Source organism: Wyeomyia smithii, chromosome 3 (genome assembly GCF_029784165.1).
Source record: "Wyeomyia smithii strain HCP4-BCI-WySm-NY-G18 chromosome 3, ASM2978416v1, whole genome shotgun sequence".
Lineage (NCBI taxonomy): Eukaryota > Metazoa > Arthropoda > Insecta > Diptera > Culicidae > Wyeomyia > Wyeomyia smithii.
Window position 1 is genome coordinate 190405738 of NC_073696.1, and position 20480 is coordinate 190426217.

The window sequence follows — 20480 nt, forward strand, 5'->3', positions numbered from 1 at the left end:
GGCAATGGATGGAGCACGTTCGAATTTCGGTGTTCCAAGTCATTGAGTTTGTTCGAACAGGCCAAATTGAGTTGCTACTATCTGTGTTACAAGGTTGTTACCGTTGCACTCGAACCTGAACGGTTACAATCGATGGGATCGGTTGATAATAAAATTACGATAATGGTAACTAAGTACGTGCATATTATGTTGCATTTGAGCCATCGTTGGACACACTCAACTGGACATCGTTGTAAACAACTCAACCAGAGTAAAAAATGTTGTTACAGAATTTAGAGACTAAATAGTTCATCTTTTTCTAATTATAAATGTGATGTGTAAGTAACTGTTCAAGATTCGCTGTTATTTTGAACATTCAATACTCACATTCTGATGAATTATTTTTAAGGTATTTAAGGCAAGCACTAGCGTATGACCCAAAAAATTTAATAACAACTTTCACACCATTAAAACTTGCTCCGGCAAAGAATGTAGCAGTATTGCCGCACACAAGTAGCTCTGTCGGTGGTTACTTAACACCAGATGTTTTAAAGCCACTTTTCCTCCTGGAGAAACGGAAACGAACTTTTCTAATTAGAAACTCGCTCTGCAGAAGTTGCAAGTTTTTTCGACAGTAAATTATAGAACGAAAAGAACGAACAATTAAATTTACGTCAAAGATCATCGCAGAGGAGTTTATGCACCCGTAGCTATGTTGGGCGGCGCTCGTTGAAGATAAACATTCGTTCTTACAAGATTAACAGTTGTATTTTCAAGCTTAATTTGAATATGGTACATTTTTTTGCAGAGCTTCGATAAAGTAATTTGCAGCGCATCGATACAAACAATCTATAAAATATAATTAAAAAAATGTAACTGCAGTTTTATTTATCTTGCTTCTTTTCAATCTCTCACTCAAATTTAAACATTGCTCATTTACTTCATTGTCAGATAGAAAATTGGTTCGGCGTGCATAATTGAATCCCGACTTAAATGAAAAAAATTTTCGCCACTCCACGGTACTTCTCGTCGACCGCGTTGGTTAAAATGCCAATAGAATATAAATTGTAAAAACGGTTTGTTAGAATAACATGGTGTCTACATTGTCTACAGCAAAGTTGTACAATATCATGATAACCATCAAAAAGACATGTCCACAAACTATAAATACACAATTCATGGACGAAACGAAAAAACCAGTGATAAAGCTGCCAAACTCCGCTTCGACTGTAGTAATTCTCGAGACATAATTCTTAGTTATTACCATATACAAATTCCTATCCCACATCCTGTTCCACGGACTGAGGCCACAGGAGACCTTTGTTGGCAAATACCAATTTGGAACACGCCCCCAATACTGACGTTTCTTCCGGCGATGGGGTCTCTTTCAGCTGCTCTAGCTGCTCGATATCTCCCACCGCCCACAGTATCACATCCGAAGCCAACATGTGACCTCTGGTACGGTTCTTCTCATCTGTCGCTTTCAGGCGACGCTTTCGTATCTTTCTCGTTGTCCTCGATTTTATTACGTTGGACAACCTGGCGCAGATCTAGCATACCTCGAGATAGTGATCCGAGTCAACGTTTGGTCCGTGACGTCTGAAAAGTGGCTACCAATGATAAGAACATTGTCGATCTGAGAGCAGGCTACCCCATTTGCTTTCGAATGTTCCTGCGAGCAAAATTACTGCTACAGATGTGACGTCACACCCGGCGCTGCGTTACCCAATGTTCCGTCACGAGTCTCGTAATAAAAGTATATTTTTGTTCCCAGAAGGGCACAGCCTTCCGCTGGGGCTTAGTCAGGCGAAACATTTGGTTTCCATGACGGAGGACCGCGAACGGCTCTGTCAACATACCATGTATCAACTAAATATGCAATAGTTGGCAAAGAACTTCGCGCAGCCTTCTGCTGCGCCTCAGTCACGTAAACTCAAATATAATGAACAGCTTGTGTTGTAAAAAAAAACAGAAATCGCACGGCGACAAAACTCACGCGTGTCTTCTATCGTACATGCAGTACTAGATTAGGTTAAGAGCTTAGTAAGGTAAACAGAGAGTGGAGAAAGCCTCTCACTCTGGGTTACCTGTAGGGTATATTGAGGTAGTGTTGTACGAAAATAAATGTTAGTTCATCCGCTCTAATCTTGTGTATAAAAATTAATTCCGCGCCGAATGCGCGTACAGGATTTATCTGAAATAAGTCCTGGTAGCACACAGCCTCTACACAGATAGCCATGCCTCTGGCTGCCAAACAGAGCTGTATGCCACCACGTGTCAGCGCGTAACCACTGACAGTACCCGACAGACCAGCATCAGCAGCGAAAGATCGCTTAGGGATTGTGAGGGTCGAACACTGTGCAGTAGCCTACTCACAAAAGCCACAAGTATCCGGAAGCATCTTCGACGGAACGAGTAGTGCCGCTCACACCATCCAAAATGCACTAACCCGCCCATTGGGGCCGATTCCAATAAGCTCCCAACTGGCCGCAACTTTTTATGATTCGAGTTGGATTTCGTTTTCGTACCATGATTCCGGGCTGGCACCTGTGCCGAGCGTTCATAGTAAAGTTAGGTGTCAACGGGTGAAACGGCAAGATAACAACCGGTGCAGGGGTCTCCGTCCCGTAAAAACTAGCAGGCCTTCCCGTACGTTCCGCGTCCACTGCCTGGTGGGAATCAGGCAGGAGAAGGATCAGATGGTGGGAATTGGTCTTAGGACCAGATTCCCTTTCCTGACTTTTGCCGGTCGTGGGCGAAATAGTTGCTCATAAGGCGCTATGGGCGGCCTACCCTAGCCATGACCTCACTGCTTCGGCATAGATCACCATGGGACCATGCAAACGTCTACTTCATTATGAAAAAGGATAGCAGCTGGAAAGGGGACCCGATTAACAAAAAATGAGTTTAAACAAGAAACAAGTGACGGGTGTGGAGGGACTACCAAATCCCTTCGCGCGAGGAGGCATCCAGCGGTCTTCGCAGCAAAAGGCGGAGACGTATGCAGCAAAACTTTGTAGTGAAAGGCTAACACGACAGTTTCCACACCGGATATAACGGTCGATGGTCCCTGGCTAGTCAAGGCCATCGAAAAAAGTAGGAACAAGGGGCCTAGGGTGGCAGCGCTTTCCGATTAGCTTGATAAGCCGAATAGCCGAATAGCTTGGTTGTGGCGAATAGGAGCAATATGTACAGGGATCTGAAGTAGGGCCTTCTCTTGCTTTGAGCTACCATCGACAAAGCTCAAAAAAAGTACGCCGAACTTGTAGCTCGGGTTGAAGCCTCCGAAAAAGGGATGAGGACTAGGAGGGCAACTGAATCTAAGCAGGTGCAGACCGATGCCCTCATACCCTAATTCGCCGCAATCTGCTCTACGGGGCAGGTTGGTAAGCGAACGAGGCAGTTCCGGGGGGAAAGGCTCCGATAACGTGAAGAAGCGGTTGGTGGATCTAGCCTCACGAGCAAGCACACCAACAAACTCAAAGCCGGAACATCGACCGGAGCGGCTACTGCGGGAAACTAATGGTTTATCGTAGTACGAAAAGAGCGCAAGGAGGGTAAAAAGCGCCAGGACTAAGTGGCTACAAAACGTCCGCCAAATGTCAAAAAGGCGAGGAGGACGGCTGCATACTCAAGACTGGCGGGTCTAAGTACTGTGAAGTCTTGAAGAAAATAAGGAGCGAAACCCAGTTCAAGCATTTAGGGGCGCATGTGTGGATCATCCATCGATTTCGATGAGCTCCAGAAGGATGCGAAGAACAAGGGCGCTTTCTACAAGGCGGTAGCCGAGCAGGTGCTTGGCAAAGAGGTGCAAGTTCGGGCACTCACGTCGGGAGTGGCTTTCCAGCTTAAAAACCTTGATGAAATCCCCGAGAGATGCGATGTTGCATAACTCCTCAACAACTCCTGCTACACCAAGCAATCCATGAGTCGCTGTCGGACAAAGCCACCGCATCGGACCCCTACCGCATCTCTCCCGGAAACGGTAACTGGGTTTCGGATAGGTCCAGTATGGCGGCCGTATGGACGACGAGCAGGTTGCCGGTTCAGGAGGTTGTTTCAACGTCCTACGAAAGGTATGCGGTTACCAAGGTGAACGGAGTGTTCTACTGCAGTTGCTATGCTCCGCCACGTTGGTCTACCGAAAGGTTCACCAGGAAGGTCGACCATGGATCTAACGGGCCTAACGCCGTTGGTGGTGGCTGGTGACTTCAACGCTTGGGCTGTTGAGTGTGGAAGTCGCTGCACCAACCAGAGGAGTCAGATCCTGTTGGAGGCTTTGGAAAAGCTTAACTTAGATCTGGATAATGTTGGGATTAAATGTACATATAGTATGTACCTATGAAATGGCGCGAGATCGATCATCGATGTGACGTTCTCCAGCCCAGGACTGATCACGAACTGGACGATGGCTACACCAATAGCGAACACCAGTCGGTTTGCTATAGTGTAGAAAACAACGCGAGGTGGCAAGTGATGGATAGAGCCAACGGCTGGAAGACATCGCAATTCGATGCCGAGGTATTCGAAGGGGCAATAAGAAGAGAGTGTGGTCGGACGTATGTAATATATAATAGTTTGAAATGGGTCTTGAAAATTATAGCCGAAGCGTTTTATAAAGCCTAGCATACTATTTGCTTTGTTGATTATTGTGTTATAATGTTCTATAAATGTAAGTTTGGAGTCTAGGACTACGCCTAGGTCCCTTACGATTTTACATTTTTATACTGGTTGATTTCCTAAGAAAATGTCTGTTGACGGTGTTACTGTTTTTCTGCTGAAGGCTATTGAATGACATTTTTTAATGTTGAGTTGCAATAGACTTTTGTTGCACCAAGTGTAGAATACATTAATTTCATTCTGGAATATTTCGAAGTCTTCTGTATTGATTATTTCTTTAAAGAGCTTCATGTCGTCAGCATATACAAGCACATGTATTGATTTAAGAAGAAAGGAAATGTCATTCACGTATAATATAAAAAGAAGGGCCCAGGTGAGAACCTTGAGGAACCCCAGGAGGGATGACTACGAGTATTTGTTAACAACACGTTGGAGGGTCAGAAGTGCGTCCCAATTGCCACAGGAGTTCCGCAAGGTTCCATCCTGGGTCCGGTGTTGTCGAATGTCATGTGTGACGGCGTGTTGAAACTCATGTTCCCTGTAGTTTCGATAGTCGGCTTTGCAGACGACATAATGCTAGAGATCTACGGCGAGTCGATCGAGGAGGTCGAGTTGACGGCCGCGCACTGTATACACAAGGTCGAAGACTGGATGCACTCCATGATACTGGAGCTAGCGCAGCATAAAACGGGGGTCACGGTTGTGAATAACCGCATATCAGAGCAACAGGCGGTGGTCAGAGTTGGAGACGGCACCATTACCTCAAAGCAATGCTTGAAGTACTTGGGGGTTATGGTTGACGACAAGCTTGAAGACTACATTTAAGAGTCACGTCAGCTATGTTTGCAAAAGGGGTTCAACGGCTATTGCAGCACTATCTTAAATGATGTCGAATATCTCAGCGGTGAGTGGCAGCAAGCGTAAACTTCTTGCCACCGTGGTTTGGTCCTTACTTATGTATGGGGGCTCATGTGCCTGATGGTTGCGACTACGTTTCGTACAGTGTCATACGACGCAATCTGCGTCCTGTCCGGCATGATGCCTATCAGTATATCCATTAGGGAGGACGTAGATTGTTTCGACCAACGTGACACAAGGGACATACGAGGTACCAGAAGATCATTATCAATGTTCAGATGGTAGCAGGAATGGGCCAATTCCACGAAAGGTAGAAGGACGCACCGACTTAATCCGGGCCCTCATGAGCCCCGAATGCGTGGATGCGAAAGAGACTGCTGAGCATGTCTTCTTCGTATGTCCTCGTTTGCCGCGTACGCGGAGCAACATGATGGTAGTGAGCGAGCCAGATACTACTCCGGACAACCTAGTTAAGAGGATGTGTGAAGACACGAACATCTGGAGGGCGGTTTGTGCTGCCGCCTCTCCAATAGTCCTAGAGTTACAAGGCAGGCGACAGGTCGATTACCGACACGTCAGTGTTAGCTAATTGCCAGTCTTCAGGTTAATTAGCTAATTAGCTAGGAAACTTGATAGAGCCATTCCACAGAGCATGAAAGTCGCTCCCTGAAGCAATACCGTCCAAGGAAGTATTATCGGTTGGTGACTAGAGGGTTTTTAGTGGGTCAAACCCAACACTACCTGAAGGTGGTCTCTTAGGTGTTTATCGGCCAATTTTCCCTCTACCTCAAATAAAAATCTCCGACGACGTTCTTGATGCTGTGTCCTGGGCACTCACTGTATGTCTTTTCGAAGAGATCATAGAGCTCCTCTTTAATTTGCCGTTCATTCTCATTACGCATGTATGGTCACTGATCAGCCTCCATCTTACACGCTTCATCTGTTTCCCAATTAGCACGGAGCCGAATCCTCTTCCTGCTTTCACGCCACCACCGTAGTAAGTGTGGTATTAACATGAATTATCCACAATAAAATCTACTACTAAGCATTCAAGTTCTCCCGATTTCGACCACCGCACCTTCTGGATAGCTGCGACCTCTGCATTTACCTTCCGCAGCACTCTAGCCAGGATACTTGCGCGTGCCGGTTTGAGTAGAGTCCTTACATTCCAAGTACCGAGTTTCCAATTATCGTTGTCCTTTTCAATCGATTCGGTCTTTCCGCTTATTTCATTCCATATTATTATCTGAATTGTCCGTAGTGTGTTCGGTATGCTAACTTACTATGGCTGCAATACCTAGTCTTGTGACGCGGCTGCCGTTTCAGATATAGCTGGCGAGGCACCGCTCCGGATCAGACGCTGTTGTCCGCCGCCTCTAACATAGGGATACAGCCGCGTACGGGGGGTCCCTTTCCAGTAGCATACAACGTAAGCTCCCAACTTGAGTTGGGCAAATTTATTTCAGTTGTCACAGAACATGTCCAACAAGATATTCTGAGTCACGAAATTATACACAGTAACGGGCGTAATAATACGCAACAATGTAACGTATAATAATCGAAACCTCTTCATCCTTAACTTATTACCCTAAATGACAAAAAATTCTTCATACATTACTTCAATCAAATTCGTAGATCACTTTGACTTTCTCTACATCGTTAAATTACATTTAGCCAATTCGCCAACATTATAAATCTACTATAAAGAAAAATGTGTTCGAAACGAATATTAAATTCACTGTACACATAAACAAAGGATATATTTACATCGTTTCATAATTAAATTAGATTGTGGTATTTTGTTGAAGCGCTTCCCGGCAGCACATAATCCGCTAAAGTAAGTCGTTTGCGTATAACTCAAGTAAGTAATCGGATAAATGGAAATGCAACAATATAGCGCTTTTCCCACTAACTGAATACTCGTTTGCTATCGAATAGCATGCTTTCCGAGGGACTAATTGGATGCTTTAATGATGTTGCCACAGAATATTTTCTGGTGAATGCTTAGTGGGACGGATCAAAGAAATAAATATCATCACTTATGCCGAAGAAAATATACAAAGAGATAAGAGATTGCCTCAATAGCAAACCACTTTTTCCGCTGTCAAAACACCACTCGTGGGTTCAAATACTGGTTTGGTCGAAAAACGACGAACTTTACACTCTATCTGCAGTCAGTCAGCTCAGCTCCTTGACCCCATAACAGCATGCGGCTTTAATGCGTCGCGTCGAAAGCGGGCGAGACCCACGGAAACGCAGAAAATCGCTTTTAGAAAAATTAAACAAGCAAGAAGAAAATCAAATTTAAATGTAAATTTGCCAACAGCTCTGCTCTTATCACCAGAGCAGGGTTTGTCGAACACGACGCGGACCACCAGCATCAGCAGAAGAACATTTTCTTCTGCACATAGAGTGCTGCGGCGATTTCACTGCCACCCGCTGTGAAAGTTAGATGGCACTGCACAAAGGTACACATCAAAAGCCACGTGGCTGCCGTTTGGCGGTAAGTATGATTTAGCAAATTGTGCAGCAAAAGTCGAAAATTTAACATATTTTCCATTTCGTTATACAAACATTTTGCATTTAAACTAGTTTACTCTAATAATAATTTCATTATTCGCTACACATCAAGACAATAGTAAATGACCAATCATTTTTGGTCTTATGCATAGAAATGAAAAACAAATAGCTCATCCAAATTGGATTGAATTGACATAGGCAAACGAGTAGCAAATTTCTACTTATTTCGTCATAACATGGTTCACTAAATCTGCCAACGTTATAGCAAGTTACTAAGAGCCTATTCGCCAACCCAAGCTGCGATGATTGGCAAACAGCAGATAGCGGAAAAAATGGCCAGCGAAAGTGAATATGATATTTGAAGCCTCCGCCATGTCCCTATAACTTGCCATATTTCGGGCAGCTTGGCGACATAATCCGATTAGTGGCTTCCGGTGTCAAATGGAATTAATTTGAAGCTGCCGTCGTTTCTTTTTTTGTGTGTGCCGTTTTTTCTCAGTATCCGCATGAGGGTGGCGTTGTAAATTTATCATATCCGCAGAGAGCTAGTGAGTAAATAAGTACCATTTATAGTTTCGGTGATAGTTAAAGTGTGGGCATCGGGAAATATTTCGAATGATAACTACTATCGGTTAGTATATTTTACAGTGTTGCAATGCGTAAGTCGAAAATGAATGGAGTTACTGTGAACAAAATGCAATAAAAACTTTATGTTGATTAAGTGGACGATCCCAGTGCCGATTCCATTAAAAACTAAGATTATTAAATACATAGAAACGGAACGAGAAGAGAAGTTGAAGGAAAGAGCGCAAAGTTTTTGCGGCTCTGGGCAAGACTGATTTGGGTATTTTTCCTTTTTCGGTCGCTTGCCGCTAACATCAATCATTTATGCCTCGTTAATCTTCACTCACTAACTTTTTATTACCACTCTGGGCTACACTAGGATTGAATTATGTTCTCTAGAAGTAGTTACTTACTAACTAGGATTGTAAAAGAGCAGTTTAATACAAATGGCGGTATTTGCAGCTAAAGATAGTAAGTTTTAAAAAGTTGTGAATTGAAGTATAAATTAACGCTATTTGTTTGCAATTTAAACACAATTAGTTACTGGTCAAGCTCCTACCGATCAGATTTTTGTTTTGTACAAATCAACTGCTTGTGTACTTCGTCCACGTTATTTTCACTTCAGCATTACTCCTCGAGAGATTAATTTTAGAGTTGAACAAAATGTTCTAGAAGAAATGTATTTGAATAATCGTCAATAAACAGAACAGACATCCAAAAATCTCAAAAACTGATGTACCTAGTAAGTGCTAGTTACATTCTCATACACTGATTCAATCACTTGTCAATCATCCTCCCGTGCATTTGCCATACCAATCAATATTTGTGCATACTCACATATGATTGCAAAATGTTGCTCCTTTCCAGCGAACGCCACGACAGTGTCCTTCGGAGCTGCACGTGAGGCTTGCTGGGAACAAAAGAGGGGCATCCGGTATGCGGATAAAACTTCCGTATTCACACGTACACCGCATTACTAGTACTAATTGAACTTTGCACCGGTAATTATCTCCGGCACCATCGCCAGTTCTAATCATCATCGGTACCGGACGAGTGAACTTTGATTGCATTGATTTATGGCCGCACTGTTACGATGAGAAGCGTTTCCGGTCGAAACTGCATATCGTTTACAGCTTCGGATAGCGCAGCGAAGTGTTGTAGATCGCAGTTTCAAAAGTTGCAGATTGCACTTTTTCCTCCTCTGTATCGTGAAGGTACCGGAAAAGGTTTTTCTCCTCGGTGGTATTGAACACTGGAGAGAACACGATGACGATGACGATGACGATGCGCATGCAGGTGGAAAACGTTGCGCCACTGGTGCACCTTTGGCGGTGGTGGCGGCGACGGCAACTGTCTGCTTCAGCTATCAAGAATCTATCAAAAGTTACACTTTTGCGCCAAAGCTCAGTGGTCGGCTCTGCGATGCGACGAGGAACTTTTAATTGGTTTCATCTGCAAAGAGAACGAAAGCGAAGGGAAAAGTCAGTACAATCGTAACGGAGGCAGATACAGTCTTCATCGGAGTGTACGAGTGTACATTGCGTCATTTTGCATGGAACTATTTCTTGTACAGAGAGGCATGTCTATGGCAAGATACGTGTTTATTCAACAAGTTCGTAACTAATGCAAATGCAGCATGATGATGATTTTTTTGTAATATGATTTTGAACTATACATAAGTCCTGCCATTATTTATTGTTCTCATGGTAAGCGGCCAGCAATTAAGATACAAAAACGTTTATTATTATTTGATAGTGTTAAAGGGAGTTGATTAAGGTGTACAAAAAAATTTCTTGCTGTCATACTACGGTAACCGCTATATTATTCATCTCAACAGCTAGGTGCATCTTTATTCATCTTATTTCTCTCATTTGTCCAATTTACCGTAAAATTTCTACAATTTTGGAAGTAAATCTATTTGCTTCTCATTCTGTCAAGTGGGTAAAAGTTTTACGTTGAAAATATGGTAAAATTTGACGACAAATTGATCAAATAGGCGTAATGAGATGAATATAGGAGCGATTACCCTATGTTGTATGCATTTTCAGCTCAATTTTTTTGGAAAAGGAACATTTTAATACCAAAGCAAGAACTCAATTATACGCTTGTTTTATCAAAGTTGTTATCGCTGTGAAGGTGCTGGCAAGTGACAGAAAAAGTTATTAACTTCTTCAGTTATGATCGAAAACGCTCAAAACGCTTTGATATTAACCATCATTTTGGATTACCATTTTCTGATGTCACGAGCAGCGATGGAAAAAAATCACCTCTAGCGATTTTGAATACATGTAAAGCAAGCCTAAGATGCGTTGACATCGTCGTCAATATGCGAAAAACAAAGTATCGGTGCTGGTGCACTCTCATTGCTTTCCTCTTCACGATATATTTCTATTCATTAGTGTACACCACAACACGTGGTTCTCAATGTGCACAACTCGGTATATGAAGTTATTCGTCTCTGTTACACAGTGCGATCAGATCTTGTTATATTCTTATTGATTTAACGCATGAATATGATTTTTTTTTGTCAGAAAAAGAAAGAAATGTATGCTGTGTATACTCTCCTACTCTCGCTTAAACTCAACCGCTGCCGAAGTAGTCCCTTCCTCCACACTTTCCCTCTCACCGCACCCCACCTCTGCTGCCGCTAAGAGGACATGATATTCTCCCGTTTGCTATCCTTTCTTCCTATAACTACCGGCCTATGGAGAGACAAACGCAACGAGCGAATCGCTTCTCAGAGCTGATGTGATGAATAAACGACGATTGCATCATACTCGTTTCGTTTCCATCACTGGTCAAGAGATATTTTCTGCACACACTGCAAACAAGCATCATACACACACGCTACCACCTCTTTCACAGCTATTAGTAGTGACCCAATGGCTGCAGCAAACGCGACGCAACAGATCCGGACAATATTACTAACATGTCCGGACATATTAAGCATTGCCGTGAAGTGCTACGTTGCCGATTGGTCCGCCAATAATCGGTTATAAATACTGAATTTCTACAAGCTATAGCTTTTTTATGAACTGCTGAGGGTTGAACTTGCCTGCGATCAGCATAACCAACTTTGAATAACAAACTGTCCTGTTAGACCGCATTCACAAAAGCAGTTAGTTCGACTATGCAGAGCTAATATGAAGTCGATTCAATCAATCAGCAGTAACAGAATTTCGTCGTCTCCCAGTTGCCAAGTTGCAACATGATGCAACACGCAACAGCGAGCAAACGAAATCGCTTGATGTTACAAACCGCAATAAGTTACGGGTTAAAACCGTTGCGTGTGTGAGAGCACCATCGGTGTTTATTCGCTGGATACAAAAATCAAATGCGAATTGTGGAATAATTCGTCTGAAGAACATAAGAAAAAGGTTAACCTGAACTGAAAGGCGTGGCCTATTACGTAGCACCCTTCGGCTATAAAAGAGTGTTTCTGGGAAAACTAGCTACATTCATTAGTCGTAAGGTGAACTGGATGGACCGCTCACAACGTTGACAGCAGTAACAGCAGATATCGGCACTCAGCAGTAACAGACCACAGCAGCGGGTTGCGCCTGTGCACAGTGGGGAATCGCTGGCCATCAGCCAAAAAAATTTTTTTTCGTTAGCTGTTTCATAATATTTAGACTTTTCAAAGCTTGGCGAACTGACGTTTTTTGTCATTTTTTTGAAAAAAAGTACATTACTTTGAAACGCTCTGTAGCTTAAATGATAGCTTGGATTTTTTTGACATCAAAGAAAAAGTTGTTGTAAATATTAGGCAAAACAAACCCTTTTCATTAGATCTTGATGAATTTGGTCATCATAGGCCTGACACTAGAAAAAATTAAAAAAGACGTGATTATTTGTAGAAAAGTAACTTAAAAGTTTAGTTGCCGCAGTTTGCCACGGTTGTGACTACATTCAAAATTTAGGTAAAAACGTAAGCTTTCAAATGCATACTGTCCGCTTCTGCGCAAAACTGCGCAAATTGTCTCTTTAGTGAAAAAAGCGATAGCAGTTTTTTTCATTTTTTTTTTGAGGTTGAAATTTCATCCAGGATTAATTTTAATCATAAACATGGTACCCCATTAATGGATGTCCTCTTTCAATCATAGAAACCGGATTAGGAAGATAACATATATATAAAACAATGAAACATCGAAAATTACTAGAAAAAATGAAAATTGCAGCGAAAGACATTTTTCCTGCTGATAAGTATAATGAACTTCAGATTTTCTGGAAACAAATCAACACGAGATTTAAGCGATCACAGCGGAAGATGATGCTGCTGATGATGATTTTTTCAATTTGTAATTAGTTTGTATACCTATGTTGTTTTAGTTTATTAAAAAAAATATTCATATTTAGGCACGCAAGCAAGCATTCTGCACGCAAGCAAGCAATTTGTTAAGTTCGAGGGGTCGTCCATAAATTACGTATTTTTTCAATGGTGAGGATGCCCGGTGGCACTACTTGTGGTCAAAGATTATATAATTCTATAAAAAAGGACAAAAGTGCCCAAAAAATATTAAAAATTGGATTTCATGCTTTATGGACGGCCCCAAACGAAAAATTGATGCCAAATTCGTGTTCAGCGCCCCAAAATTATGTAAATACCAAGTTTTTGTCACATTTATCGACACATTTTTTGCTTGGCCAGCCTTTGTATGGAGTCGCCCCACTGTGCGAAGGGGCGCGCAGCGAGCAAGATGGCTCGATCAAGTTGAAGACGACCTGCGGGGCCTCCGCAGACGACATGGCTGACGAGCTGCAGCCATGGACCGAATGGAATGGAGACTACTTCTTCGAACAACAAAGGACACTTCGGCCTGGAGCTGTCTGGTAAGGTAAGGATCAGATGGAATTGGTCTAAGGACCAGATTCCGTTTCCTGACTTACGCCGGTTGGTGGCGACATAGTTACCCATAAGGCGCTATGCGCGTCCATTCTAGCCATAACCTTACTGCTTCGGCATACCCACCGTGGGACCAAAGAGGCGACTACTCCATATGAACGAGGATAGTGGCTGGAAGGGGGACTCTTACAAACAAAATATGGATAAGTACGTGCGTGTGAATGCGGAAGCGGATGGATCACCAAATCCATTCGCTAGAGGTGGCACCCAACGGTCCTCACTGGGACCAACTGATGCGGCTGAGGGCGCCAGAAAGGCGGCAACGCCAAAAGGCACAAGGGGGACTCAGTGCTTCCCACCGAGGCCGACGGACACGGTCGAAGTTAGTGGTAAGGCAGGTACGTCCTAAGCTACCCCTGACAGCGAACGCGGTTCCGGTGACTTGCTGGTAGCGGCAGTCCAGGCTGAAATGGAAACGCTACCAAAAGTGGCGGCATTGTCGGCACAACTCGATGCCATAATCGAGTTTGCGTATTGCCGTAGCAATAGCTCGGAGCACTTGAAACAGAGTCTTCTTTTGCTACGCATCTGCATCAACAGCGCGAGAGTCGACTACGCCGCGCTCATGAAGCGCACGGAAGCGTTTGAGAAAGCACTCAAAAAGTTCCAAAGCACTTCTAAGCACGAAAATGCGACCGTGTCTCAAAGCACGTCAAATTATTGTTCGCCGAGGTCTGTTCTACAGAACCAGCGGCGAAGCGAATGAGGAGTCTCCGGGAGAGCAGGCCTCCGTGAGCATTAAAAGGAGGTTGATCGAGACAAGCCCAACGGCTGGTCCGTCAACAGAGAATGTTGGGCTCACGAATGAAAAGTCCAACAAAGACACCATGGGTAACGAAAAATGGACTACCATGGTGGAAAAAAGAAGGCAGAAGCGGAAAACGCGTGAAAAATACGAACATCGCCCAGAGAAACCTCGAAAGGTATTGTAAAGAAAGGGTGACATACTCGTACTTAAAAACTGACGGGTCTAAGTACTTGGAGGAGGGTCATGAGAGGAGACACATAGATAAAAGATTCTGGTGAGGAAGTTCGGTCCTAGAACTCCGAAGAAGCAAAGACTTGAAAAAAACCAAGCTGAAGGTCGGTCGGTCGCTATTCCCGTTGGGCATTCTCCAGCTGCCTGATGTTTGCTTAAGGTTTGCTTAGAGAGGGGACACATTATGTCCTAGTCATGTAAAGGGCCGAAAGGTCTAGTTTATGTCGACGCTGCGGTGGTGCAGGCCATAAAGCGCCAGACGCCTTCTGAATGTTCAGGATGCACCGGTAAGCGGGACGCAAAGCAGCCTCAAATGCCCGGCTAGCAAGCTGGCAACTACAACGCAGACATGAAGATGACGCAATTAAACCTGGACCACTGTTACGTGGTACAGCAACAACTATACCAAGCAGCCAGGGATGGCGACCATATGGACGACAGGTGGTTTCCGGTTCAGGAGATCGTGTCGTCCTCTAATGAGGGCTACGTGGTTGCCAAGGTGGACGCAGTATTCTACTTCATTTGCTCTGTTCCGCTGCGTTGGTCTACAAAGAGGTTCAATCAGATGGTCGATTGTGTAACTATGGAACTAACGAGTCTAAAGCCAATGGTGGTGGCGGGTAACTTCAAAGCTTGGGCTTTTAAGTGGCGAAGTCGCTCTACGAATCAAAGGAACCAAATCTTGTTGGAAGCATTCGTGAAACTCAACTTAGATCTGACCAATGTTGGTGTTAAAAGTACCTACAGCAGAAATCGTGCGGAATCGATCATCGACGTGACGTTCGGTAGCCCGAGACTGATCATGAACTGGAGGCAATACTAATAGCGACCACTAGTCGGTCAACTATAGCGTGGATACGAGGCGACAAGCAACGAGTAAGGCCAACTCGATCAGTCAAAGATATCATGATTGTAACAAATCTTGATATTTTGTAACGAACTTTTTGTATCAGCTTGTGTTCTAAACTTGGTTTCGTTAAAATATCAAAAATGTAACAGAAGCTGTTACTTTGTTATGAGAAAAACCTTTCAAGTTGTTTACGAACTAAATTCATTTTTGTCATAGGACTTACATTTTAAGTTTAGTAAAGCGGGCAATGTATGCAGTTTGCGAGGATGCGAAAATGAACGGGAATAGAAGGTGTGACTTTTAGGCTTAGAAAAAATTTTCCCTCGTCCAGACGGGACACGAACCCGCAATCTCCGTTGTCTCCGGCAAGGTGTTTTGGCCAACTAAACTACTGGGAGAGGTATAACTAGTTCTAAACCAAAGTCGAATCACCCTCTACTATTGTGTTCCCATATCTCAGCACGCCAACGGCCCCGTCTGGACGAGGGAAAAAATTTTCTGAGCCTAAAAGTCACACCTTCTATTCCCGTTCATTTTCGCATCCTCGCAAACTGCATATATTGCCCGTGTTTGGACACAATATAGCATGATACCCTAACGATAAGTTTGGTCCATACACTCACGCTCCCATTAGCAGCGTCCGATCAGATCTCACTCTCCGGTTATCAGTTATGTATCGTCCACCCGACGCGATAAAATAATCAGATTTGATTAGAATAAGCCAGTTATCTCACAACCAACAGTGCGCGCAGATCGCAAATAATTCTCCACCGATACAGAACAAATAAACTTATAGTCGCTTTAAGCAATTTGTCGCTAATAATAAACTGTCGTTTTTTAACAAGTGAAAATAAGTGTCACATTCAGTTCACGAGTCCGAAATCCGGTTCCTGTCGAAACAGCCCGCTTTACTGAACTTTCAGGTTATGTTTCAATATGATCCCGTTAGGTGTTAAAATAACAGAAATTATAACAAAAATGATTCTACTAGTATCAAATCCATATCAAACTTTGGTACGAAAGGATCAGCTTTCTAACAAAATAAGATAGCATTTAGAATAGTACAATAACAGCCATTGTTAGAATCAACAGCTTTTGGTAGAGACGAAAAAATTGTTAGACTTGTTTCAGAACAACTTCATTTCAGGATTTGTTATTATATCTCATTCAGATTCAATTCTGTTATCAAAAGCAAATGGGAAAATACAAAATCGTATCAAAATATGTTATTTGTATCTCCCGTTGATAGAATTTTGTAATTTTTTAGTTATGCTCTTCTGATCGGGAATACCCCAGCCACTCGTGGTTTTCAGCAGCAGGCGGAAGCTGCTTGTTAGTGTGGCAACGTCCATACTTAGGAATGGCGGACCCGTGTGGTCGAAAGCGTTGAGTACTTACAGTAACCACGGAAAACTGGGAAGCACCTACAGGCTCATGTGCCTGAAGGTCGCGTGCGCGTACCGAACCGTGTCATACGAGGCAATATGCGTCCTAGCTGGCATGATGTCTATCCGCATTATCGTTAAAGAGGATGTAGAGTGCTTCGACCAACGTGACACGAGAAGTATACGGACCACCAGAAGGTCAACTTCGGTTGCCAGGTGGCAGCGGGAAAGGTCCAATTCTACCAAAAGTAGATGGTCGCACCGACTCATCCCGGAGATAGCCTGAGATAGGAGCTAACCTCCACCTGGCACAAATACAGTCTGCGGACGCGAAGTAAACCGTTGAGCATGTGCTTTTCGTATGTCCTCGTTTCGCACAGGTAAGGAACGTAATGGTAACAGTGAGCAGGTCGGAAACTACTCCGGAAAACATATCTCGAAGGATGTGGGACGATGAGAGCACCTGGAGAGCAGTCACCATTGCTTCCCAGATTGTTTTCACGTTGCGAGGCACCAATCGATGGAACATCGAAATGCCAGTGAAGACTAACTCTGCCGTTACGAAGTCAGTCAAGTTGTTAAAAATAAGGGGGTGCACTAAGTACACTCGCCCTTCTCCCTGAAGCAATGTCTAACGGCAGTCCCAGAGTGATTCGGGTTCGAGAAAAAATGGAGAAACGTAGTGTCTCGAGATAAATGCAAATACAAAATACATCGACTCTCAAATTTTGGATAAAATCGGAGATGGTCGATTCATTTCCTCGGACACGTGAAATCTACTTTTTAAAAATCTGATTTTTTGACGTAGGACTACGTCTAACCGCACTATATGGAGGTACATTCCGCGAAAACTAATACCAAGATGTAACGTCAGAATGAAAGATTTCAAAAGGTTATACTGATGTAACCACATAATGGATCACAATAATCAACATGTCGTTGGATTGATAAAATGATGGACAATTTTGTGATTCTTAAATTTTCATTATCACTTCATTGTTAAACAGTGAAAATTGAATAAAAGTTTCAAGGTCGAATTTTCACGAACAATGTACCAATCAAATGCGAGCACGCCTGGCACAGACTTCATGAATAGACACCAACTGCCTGCTGTGATATCCTGTATAGCAGTGGCAAAAAAAAATTGACAGAATCTCCCCGTCCCAATAGGTCAACTAATGTTAGCTTCCGTGAGCCTAGACTATTTTGATGTCTTGAAGGTGAAGCTTTTTCGGAAAGTTCGTAACCACCTCCACTATAAGACAGTATTACGTTCTGCTGTTAATAAATATGTTAATGTTAATAAAATGTCTTGAAGAGAATATGATGGCATAGGCAACAGTACTGCACCGAGCAATGTATGAACAGAGCGTTGGTTACTCGTCGTCTATCAGTGCAGGAAAAATCGATATTCATTTTTGTGCAGTCAAGCCAAGTGAAAACTACATTGCCGCTGTTGACGCACAGAGGGGCGTGGAACACAATCGAATTGCCATTTGAATTGTCCTCTACTTCTTCTTGTTTCGTATAGCAGAGAATATCAGAATTAAATATAATTTTTCGGGTGCCGCAAAATACGCGCCGCCGGGGACAATAAAATGTGTTGTTTATTTTTGAACTCTACACTCTGCTTTTTTCAGATTTATTTAAATAACTGAATATAGATTATTTAAAAAGACAATGAAAAACCAAAATGCTCCGTACAGATCTTTGAATAGGTACTTAAATGAGCTGTACTGATGATTATATTTTACTAGCTTAATGAATTTAGTCCAATATGACAATACTAGTTGCATCCCGCGGTGGCGGTATAGAAGAAACCCAAATTCATATTGATATTAGAGTTCCGACATTAGTATCTATTTTTTTCAATTGAAAATTTTTTTGAATTAGTATTTGCAAGAAAATATTACTTTCCATAACCTTACCTGTAATTGAACAACGCTATGCAAACATTAATTGCTGAGGCTAATGCATCACTCTAGCCCAGTTTATTTTCGAAGATAACAGACATATAACTTTCAAATATGGTGTCTTCGTTGTTCTTTGGTATCTTGAAACTGATCAAATTTTTTCTGATTGATTCTGTGTACTGATAAACTGTTTAAATTGACTTGAATTGAATGTTAACATGTTCATAAAATTCTATGTCAATTTCAAATTTTCTGTGAATATACATTTTCTACTAAAACTGTAATTCGTTATCGATATTTTTTCCACGAGCTTGTAACTGCAGGAAAAAAAAATTATGTGACATCTTTGCCGCTTTGTGATCGGTGAGTGGGCCAACTTCAACAAGACAAATAGATATAGAAGGAAGTTTAATATCTACTAAATCGTACTCAATTAAATATTTTATACATAGAAGGTTGGTATTCATCAATGTCCCAGAAACCAAATTTAGGGGGAAATCAAGTATCTAACTTTTTTATTTTTGTAGATAGTAAACCTTGTTCTACAATTTTATAGCTCCAATAATTTGAAGCAACTTTGTAAAAAAAAGTTTTCCTCTAAAACACTGCTATAGAGCTCTAGACCCAAATTTCTTCCTAAATTTGGTTTCTGGACCATTGTGAATGTTAAAGAGAATACTTTTTCTTCTAAGATAGAGTGCTTCAAAGAAATAATTAAAATACAGACCCTGTTCGATTTTGGCAACACGCCAGAATTTTTTATGTTGCCAAAATCGAACCATGCCAATAATGAACGGTTCTTTTTTCATGATTTTTTTGACTTTTCAAATGGTCAAAGACGACCTTAACAGTAGAAATGGCCACCAATGAACTAGGTTTAATTCCAAGTCTTCTGAGGTGTCGCATGATGAATTTGGGCTGACGACCTAGATACTTGATATTACCACCCGAACCAAAATACCTTCCTTTTGGAAGATGTTGAGCTTAAATTATTTAAAATGAATCAAGCAAACTACAAAAGTAAAACGAGCTCAAATCAAACATAGCTTCAAAATAAAATTATAAAATTACTGTAGTCCTACGTCAACTATGCGGTCGTGTCTTGGATACCACCCTCCTACTATTTTAATTTCATTTTATAAAAAAAGAGTAGAGAAAGCTGATAAAAATTTTAGTAAAAACTAGATTGCTATTTGAGCTACAATTGCTCGTCTTAAAATAAACTGATTGCGTATGCTTGAATATATGGGAGTTCAGCGTATTTAGGAAATTATTTCAATGGAGTCGCATGGTTATTCAATAGAAAAAGAGTTCCTACGAACTACAACTTCTTCGAACTTCTTATAAATATTCTACTAGAAATAGTGTCCGTTTGGCGTAAGCTTTGCAAGTTATTTTTTTTTTTTTTTTCTTCACATAACATTTATTTGACACGGCACAAATACAATTTAATGTTTAACGGCGCCAATTATATCTGATGACTTAAAAACTAAAGCAAATTTTTTATCCTCGCTGCCGACTACGAGCTGAAACTAAGTCTAACTTAAAACTAGCATGGGATTTCCAATCAGTGTTTTGTTGTTCAATGGTCGTCTGATAATCGTCGAATGGCATGTATGGATTCGTTCTGCTGAGCCACGATGTCGTGAGTTGGGACAGAGGCTCGTAGTCCTTGGGTCCTGGTTCTGTTGTGCGGGGTCTGGTTGCTGGTTTTGTGCTTAAGGTTCAAACGTGTTCTTGTCGTTTTGTTGGGTGTAGACGGAGGGGAACGGGACTAGACTGGGGCGTGGATGGATTTCAGAAAAACGTATATAAGGGACATGTAGGATAGGTCACGGCTCGCCAAGACATCACGAACAGGAACAGCCGGCTGTCTACCCTCGGCCTGCAGGGAAGCTATTAATTTAGA

At 42.3% G+C, this 20480-nt stretch overlaps 1 protein-coding gene across 7 annotated transcripts in view; it reads right to left on the reverse strand.

Moving 5' to 3' along the window:
- LOC129733224 (ras-specific guanine nucleotide-releasing factor 2-like) overlaps window positions 1-20480 on the reverse strand; it is a 502518-nt gene that overhangs the window by 13139 nt on the left and 468899 nt on the right. For all 7 annotated transcript variants that reach the window (XM_055694893.1, XM_055694895.1, XM_055694896.1 and 4 more), the window contains one exon: window positions 9379-9993. The gene's annotated coding sequence lies outside the window, so the exon portion shown is untranslated. The remainder of the gene's footprint in view (window positions 1-9378; window positions 9994-20480) is intronic.